The sequence below is a fragment of the Sceloporus undulatus genome, chromosome 3 (genome assembly GCF_019175285.1).
Source record: "Sceloporus undulatus isolate JIND9_A2432 ecotype Alabama chromosome 3, SceUnd_v1.1, whole genome shotgun sequence".
Lineage (NCBI taxonomy): Eukaryota > Metazoa > Chordata > Lepidosauria > Squamata > Phrynosomatidae > Sceloporus > Sceloporus undulatus.
The window spans coordinates 51,689-59,509 of NC_056524.1; the positions used below are offsets into that span (position 1 = coordinate 51,689).

Below are 7,821 nucleotides of genomic sequence, written 5' to 3' on the forward strand. Positions count from 1 at the left end.
TGGCTAAGTGACAGTTTTCCTGCTAAGCAGCTGCATGTCATAACCATCTGAATTAAAATTACTACCATATTGAACCCAAATCTGATGGTTTTTTAAACTTGTATTTGGTGTGCGTTGGAAGAGAGGTAGCCTTAGATGGCAAGTATATCACAAACTCTGTATTTGAACTGGGAAAGTTGGGGGTCGTCTTACACACCGGAAAATACGGTACCAAGTTTGAAATCTAAGCAGCAAAAAGGAAATGGGTTGAATTAAACAAGTTTTATATGTGTCGAAGACACTCACCGAGGTCCTGGTGCGAGAAGACAGGGGCCGCCTTCGAAGGCACTTGGGGGGGATCCTGGCTGTCCGGCAACTTCAGGCGTGGAAGGATGGGGGGCGGCACGGCGGCAGACAGACCCTCCTTGGCGCTTGGGAGACGGGGGTCTTTTGCAAGAGAACTGGAACGAGAAACCAGAGACCGAACTTCAAAAGCAGCCCCAAAGCGGCCACCTTCCTCTGAATCGGACCCTTTACGTTGGTGATTCTCAGGGTTGGGTCACGGGGGGGGGGGGGGGTTGGACTTCAGTTCCCAGCAGCCCCTGCCAGCATGACCAATGCCTGAGGATTCTGGGAGCTAAAGTCCAAAACACCTGGAGGACCCAAGATTGAGAACCGCTAGCTGGGTTTCCAGGCAACACACCTAAAGAGCACCAGACAGGACCCATTGGCACAAACAGATTCAATTCCCTGGAAAGAAGACCCCAACCCCAAGGATCCAGTCAACAAGCCTTTTCTGTCCGAACGCAAAATAGACTCCCTTGGAAGGTGGAGGCCTCCCCTCCGCTGCAGGATTCGAAGCCGGGGCTGGATGGCCGTCTCTCAGGGTGTTTTAGCAATGCATTCCTGCATGGCAGAATGGGGCTGGACCTGTTGGCCTTCCAGGGGCCCTTTCCAGCAGAAGAAGCAGCAACAGCGGTGAAATGGCTGGAGCCTGGTCCATCCGGCCAGAAGTCATGCCGGGTCAGGTTTCAAATCCAGAACTCCTTCCTTCCCATTCGGACTCTGCATCGCACTGCTTTTGTGCTTTTAACGCTGGCTTTAACATTTATTTTATTTATATCCTGCCCTTCTCCCCAAAAGGGACCCAAAAGTGGCTCACAGCAAAGATTAAAATTAAGTGCAACAATGGTCTTGCAAAACCTTTATAAGATAACAAAAGCTGCCCTATTAAGATACCATTAACTGAAACACAGCGGTCCCTCTATGTTGGCTGGGGATGATGGGGGTGAAGGGCCCCATGGATCCGGCGGGGAAGCCACCAATTCAAAAAGACCACGATCCTTCCCACCTCTCTAGGGATCTCCAGGTCCGAGGGGACCATCCTGGCCTAGATGGATCCCCCCTCCCAAAAGGGTCTGACCATTCCCAAGTGTGTCCCAAGATTGGGGCAAATGCAAAGGCACCGTCGCATCCTCTCCGATCTTGGGGGCTAAGCAGGGACAGCCCTAGTTATCACTTGGATGGGAGAACGCCAAGGAATCCCAGGTGCTGCAGGCTTGGATTTCAGAGGAAGGAACGGGCAAAACCTCCTCTGAGGCTCCTTGCCTAAGAAAACCCTATGGAAAATGACAGAATCAGAGTTGGAAGAGGCCACAATCCAAGAGGTCCTCATAGGTTGAGATGGGATGGAGGAACAGGGCAATGGAGAGGAGCACCCAGCAAGCATCCGGTTGGCAATTGGCACGAAGGTCCTGATCCTGAAAGAATGGCGCAAGAGTGCCATGAGAGCCACCCTGTTTGCGTCCAGAGAAACCAGAGAAAAATGCCAGCCCTTGGCCCTTTGGCCCCTGGCTCCCTTCCAGCCTCCAAACAAAGACCACAATCATTGGGGAAATCTGGAAGCTTCCCTTTCATTCCTCCTCCTCTTCTTCTTTTTTTGCCACTTCCTTCTACCTTTTGCAAACCATGCAAGAAAAATGCAAGCTGTGATTTGGTTGAGCTCAAGAAATGGAACGGAGGGGGGATGCGTTCCTCTGGAACCAAAGCACATTTCAAAACAACAACAACAACAACAACAACAACAACAACCTGCTTTCCCCATTTGGGAAATGGCCAAGGTCCCTCTGCAGACCAAATCTTCCATTCGCTTCGGAAGGGGCAAAATGCCAACAGAGAAGCCAAAGCAAAGACAGAAAACACAAATTCCCTCCAAGTGCTGATGGGCGCAACAGTCCTCAGACTGCCTTTGTGGGATGCTGGGAATTGCAATAGTTTTCCAGATGCACCAGAAGAAGTGTGAGGAACAGAGACACACAAACAAATGCACACGAACAGACACACACGTTTTCAAGTCAGGACTTTTGCGCTGAGATTCCCCCCCCCCCCCCACACACACACAATTTCTGGGAATCCTAATTGGAAGTGACAAACCCCCATCCTGAAATAAACTGGTTAAAAGGGGCCACACCTTCCTTTTCAACCACAGAAAGCGCAGGGCTTTTCCTCCTCAAGGAAACTGGTCTCCTCTTCAATCTGAAACCTGCTTTTCCACTTTTCTCTGTGCCAAAGATAGAGTTCAAAGCTTGAAAGCAAGGGATTTGGCTGCAAGTTGAAAATGAGTCAAGAGTGTGATGCTGCAGCTAAAAAGGCCAATGCAATTTTAGGCTGCATCAATAGAAGTCTAGGGAAATACTAATGCCACTCTATTCTGCTCTGGTCAGGCCCCACCTGGAATAATGCTGTGTCCCATTCTGGGCCCCACAATTCAAAAAGGATGTGGAGAAACTGGAGCCATGTGTCCAAAGGAGGACGACTAAAATGGTGACGGGTCTGGAAACTATGAAGCCCTTTGAGGAGAGACTTAGGGAGCTGGGTATGTTTAGCCTGGAGCTGAGAAGGTTAAGAGGGGATATGTTTAAATACTTGAAGGGATGCCATATTGAGGAGGGAGCAAGCTTGTTTTCTGCTGCTCCAGAGAATAGGACACAATGGAGGAATGGATGCAAGCTGCAGGAAAAGAGATTCCAGCTCAACATTAGGAGGAACTTCATGAGGGTAAGGGCTGTTCGACAGTGGAACACATTCCTTCCTCAGTGTGTAGTGGAGTCTCCTTCCTTGGAGGTTTTTAAACAGAGGCTGGGTGGCCATCTGTCCCAGAGTGTGTTTCGATAGTGAGTTCCTGCATGGCAGAATTGGGATGGACTGGGTGGCCTTTGAGGGTCCCTTCTAACTCTAGGATTCTAAGTGTTGAGACACTTTTGTGCATTGAGGCTTGCAAACATTAATGAATGTGTGAAGTCGAAGGCTTTCATGGCACAATGCCTAGAAAGTTGTTGGAAAACCCATTAAAGTGTGTGTAACTCCTGAGTAAAGATGTGAAACATACTCCTTAATAAAACCAGCAGTAGCAGAACATGCCACAAACCATCCTGGGCATAAAATACTGTTCGAGAACACTGAGATTCTGGGCCATGCCAACCAGTGCCATGTCAGGATGCACAGGGAAATCCACAAGCAACTGGACAATTTCAACCGGAAAGAAGAAACCCTTAAAGTGAACAAAATTTGGCTCCCAGTCCTGAGGAATAGCAAAATCAGGACTCAGCAAATGCCAATGGGAAACCATTCAGAGTCAGGGGCTTTCCCAGCAGATCATGATCCCTCATCCTTTTCTGCATTAGCCTACAGAACAAGACACATGCAAGTCACTCCTGCATTTCCAAGCTCACACAGGAAAGCATTCTCTGAAGATGCCAGCCACAGATGCTGCTTGCGAAACATCAGGAAGAAACTCTTCTAAAACGTGGCCACATAGCCCAAAAATCCCACAAAAAAACTATTAAGGAGTGTGTTTCACATCCGTACTCAGGAGTTGCAGACATTTTAATGTGTTTTCACCAGCTTCCTACAGACATTGTGCCTGTGTCCAGCCGCACGGCCAAGAGAGGGTAACTCTGGGGGTCCACCTGGGCCACCTCAAAGGACATTGCTGGCCATTATCCTTGAGGCGCAGGGCATCCTGCCCCCTTCCCTTGCAAGGACTGGATGCCTATGGGTCTGCTGTGGCTCCTTCTCACTTTCCACTCCCATGAGGTCCCCTTTGGGAGAGGGGGCTCCATGTGCCATGAAGAAGGGCTGCTTTCCCTGGGTAGGGTCAGTGCTTCATTGAGTCAGTGGTCAAGGCCAGCACAGATTTCAGCCTACAAATATCAGAGTCTTGAAAGCAAGCCTGGCGTAGGGGGGCCTGGGGGTCGGCCTTGCCCTGGTGTTCTCTGGGAATGGACACACTCCTGGCACAGAGTGGCCAAGGGGGCATTGCTCTGCCACTCCTGTTTCTATTGGGAAGCCTTGGATGGATGCACAACCCTACAGCCTCGGGCAGCCAAATCCCCAAACACCCTTTGGCGCTCTCCAGCCCCATTTCTGCCAATGGCTGGATTTGCACCTGTGTCCTGGCCAGACGGACAGACGGGAGTGGAGGCCAGTGGCAAACTGAGTCAGGTCCTCCCTGGGTGGCACCCGCCTCTCCCATCAGTCTCTAGGGAAACCGGCCCTGCAATCCGTACCTGGAACAAAGGGCCCATAGTTCTCCTCCGTCTGTCCATCCATTTGGTTGGGCCACTCCTTCCTCCTCTGCCCAGTGGCCCAAGGAAGAGGGCCTGGCAGGCAGCAGGCCAAGGGAAGCCAAAATGGCTGGACAGAGGCATGGCCCAGGGGAAGGGTCTGCTCTGGACAGTGCCAAAGGTCGGCCGGGAGAGGCTGCCCAGGGGCTGCCTTCATCCGTTGCTCTGTCTGAGACCAGTGTCCAGAAAGGTCCGGAGAAGGAGAGGCCCCACCGACCCCTCTCAGCCATTGCAAGAAGTTCCTCCTAATGTCCAGGCAAGATTTGCCCTCCTGCAGCTCAAGAGCGCTCTGGGGAAAGGCTGAGAGTCTGGCTCAGCCACTGACCAGAATGGAGGCTGCAGCCAAGAGACCAGAAGAAGCTGGGGAATGAGTTAGGGCAGCTATGAAAGAACTGGACAAGACCCTGAAAGGTAAAGATTTACAACTGAACACTGAAGCAAGGGTCGTTCCAGCCATGGCTTTGTCCATCCATTGCCATCTAAGAATGCGAGAGCTGGACAGTGAAGAAAGCAGATTAAAAGAAAACCCATTCCTTTGAGATTATGTAGCTCTGGAGAAGAGTGCTGAGGATCCCATGGACAGCAGCCAAAAGGACAAAGAAATGGGTCCTGGAGCAGATCAAGCCCAAACCCTCCCTGGAAGCCAAGGTGGTCAACCTGAGGCGGCCGTACTTTGGCCAAATCATGAGAGGAAAGGACTTCTAGGAGAGGCAACAATGCTTGGGAAAGCAGGAAGCAGTGGGGAATGTGGGAGGATGGAGGACGGAGGACAGTCCACCAAGGAGCCACAAGATCTGAGCAGAGCAGCTGATGTTTGGGGGTCTTGTGGGATCCTCTTCCATAGAGTCACCACAAGTCAAAGTCAACTGGATGGCAAATAACTGCAGCAACAAGAACGACAACAACAACAACAACCATGATGGAACCCCATCTATAATTTGTGAATGAATCAAGTGTCAATGCATGAGTCAGTGAGATGCATTTTTATCTCCCAAGGGGATTAAGGCAGTGTATGGGGCAGGGTCTCCCTCTCCCCACAATAGCCCTGCGAGGTAGGTCTCGCACAGAGAGAGTGAAGGGGGCTGGCTGGAGCAAGGCCACCTGGTGACCCCCGTGGCTTCAGAGGGCTTCAGCCTGGATCCTTCCAGTCCCAGGATGGGGAACCTGTGGCCCCCAAACCCACACATCACACACATGCCCCAACACACAGCGATACACACAAACAAACAAAACTCAATATCTCCCAGAGTGTGGATCCTCTCCCTGAACGATACCCAGCCCCCCAAAGCCCCCGTTCGGGGGCCCAAGTGTGCAAGGGTCACTCTCAGAGGTGAGCACTGGCCAGTTCCTGGGCATGACAGATTTGCCTTTAGAGTCAGGGAAGACCTGAAGGCATGAAACAACCACCACCGCCAGCTCTTGCTCCTGCCTCTGCCTTTTGATGGAGCCTCCCTCCAAAAGCAGTGTCCAACTTCTGTCCAGGAAAGTGGACAAACTCCCCTCTTCTCTCCCACCAAAGGTCCAGAAGAAACTCTGGCTGCTGGTCTTTGCGCCGAGACCCTGAGAAACTCATAGCCAGACCAGAGAGGCTCCATAGAAGACAGAAGGCGGAAGCGAAGCCAAAGCCTGGCCTATCAAAAGACCCACAAAACTTGCAAAACACTTTCCCTGGACCTCCACCTTCCAAAGCCCCAAACGTCTGGTCAGAAAATGGCACAGCCATCTTTGAAAGCCTTCCCTTTCAAACTGTGCAATAAATGCAACAATCTAAAGCAAAGAGAGGAAGGAAGGAAGGAAGGAAGGCAGCAGAGAGATAAAGCTTAAAAGGGCTGCCCCAACCCTCCTTCTAGTCCCAGCAGAGCAGAGCCACTGAATCCATGGGGCTTCCTCCTGTCCTTGCCCTCCCTTTGGCCCAATACTGCCCCAGTGGGGCTGCTCTGGCTGGAAACGGGTCACAGTTTCTTTTCTTTCCTACCACTTACTTTCTTTGCTGGTCCTAAGAAAGAAGGCACCTCTTCCTTCCTTCCTTCCTGGCCCCTGGTTTGCAAACTCACACAGTGGCAGCTGCCTGGGAGGGAAAAGGAGGTTGTTGTGGCCCACAAGGCAGAGAGGCTGGCAGGCTCCCAAATGGAAAATGCCAGCAACCGAGGCAGAACAAAGGAAGGAAGGAGGGAAAAGGTGCAGGGAGAGGACATGATGACACACCTTTCGGTGTCAGGTTTCCCCTTCCAGAGCGGCCCATGGCGTCTCTGGCTCCGAAGTCTGCTCCCTCCCTGGCAGGCCTTGCATACGTTCTGGCAGGCATGGAAAACTCACGGCTTGGTTTTAGCTAAAACAACCAAACTTTAAAAAATCCCGGCCGGAGAGAGTGAAGAAGACGAAGGAGAAGAAAGATAGAAAAGAAGAAGCAGAAGAAGAGCAAAGCGGTTGGCGTCTGTCTGGATGAGCCAAAAACAAGTACTGCGTATTACCCTGTATAAGTCTGGAAATGTAGTCAAAAGTGGGCCCAAAAAACGTTATTCACGGGCAATGTAAGTACTGTACTATATTGCATTATTATATCGTATATCTTAGCTATCTTTCTATAGTAGATGTCTTGAGAACCATCTCCTGGTGAAGACAAGAGCGAAATCTTGTCCTGGAAGCATTGAGCCCCTTCCCATACAGCCTTAAGGCTCCGGCACAAACAGCGGTTTGTCTGCTGGCATCTTTCGAAGTTCTTGGCATTATTTCCTTTGCTTCCCTCCTTTTCTATCTTTGCTATATGCCTTCTTTTTACCCTCAACTCAGTAAGGTCATAGGAAAAATCAATACTTTTGGCTCCCCAAAACCTTCCCTCGACTTACAGGGGAGGCCAACTTATGTCGAGTATAGTGGCACTCGTTGTTAATGCCCTCGCATCGATCTTGACCCATGGCGAACAAACAGACCGCAAAAGTACCACAAAAGAAGTGCAAATGCTCAGTTTGACAGGGAAATCCATTCATCCCTTTCTCACCCCACTTGTAAGCTGCTTCTAAAAATGTCCCCTTGTCTCGCTTCTTCCCATGCTGCAAAACGGTGCTCAAAGTGCAAAGGAAGTTGGACTCAATTACCTCCGCAGGAGGAGAAAGAGGGGTTCCTCCAGTCGGCCAGCAAAAGCAACCAAGCCGCAGCCTTCTGCTTGTCTCTTCTCCTTCAGTCACTTTTTGGCTGTTCTCGTCGCGTCGTGATGTTC

The 7,821-nt window shown here is 50.9% G+C and overlaps 1 long non-coding RNA gene across 1 annotated transcript; it reads right to left on the reverse strand.

Moving 5' to 3' along the window:
* Window positions 1-301: 301 nt before the first annotated feature.
* Window positions 302-6,861, reverse strand: LOC121927134. Its single transcript, XR_006103144.1, has 3 exons — window positions 6,810-6,861; window positions 6,587-6,672; window positions 302-440 (listed from the first exon to the last, which is right to left on the reverse strand). It is a non-coding gene; the product is annotated as an uncharacterized LOC121927134 (long non-coding RNA).
* Window positions 6,862-7,821: the final 960 nt, after the last annotated feature.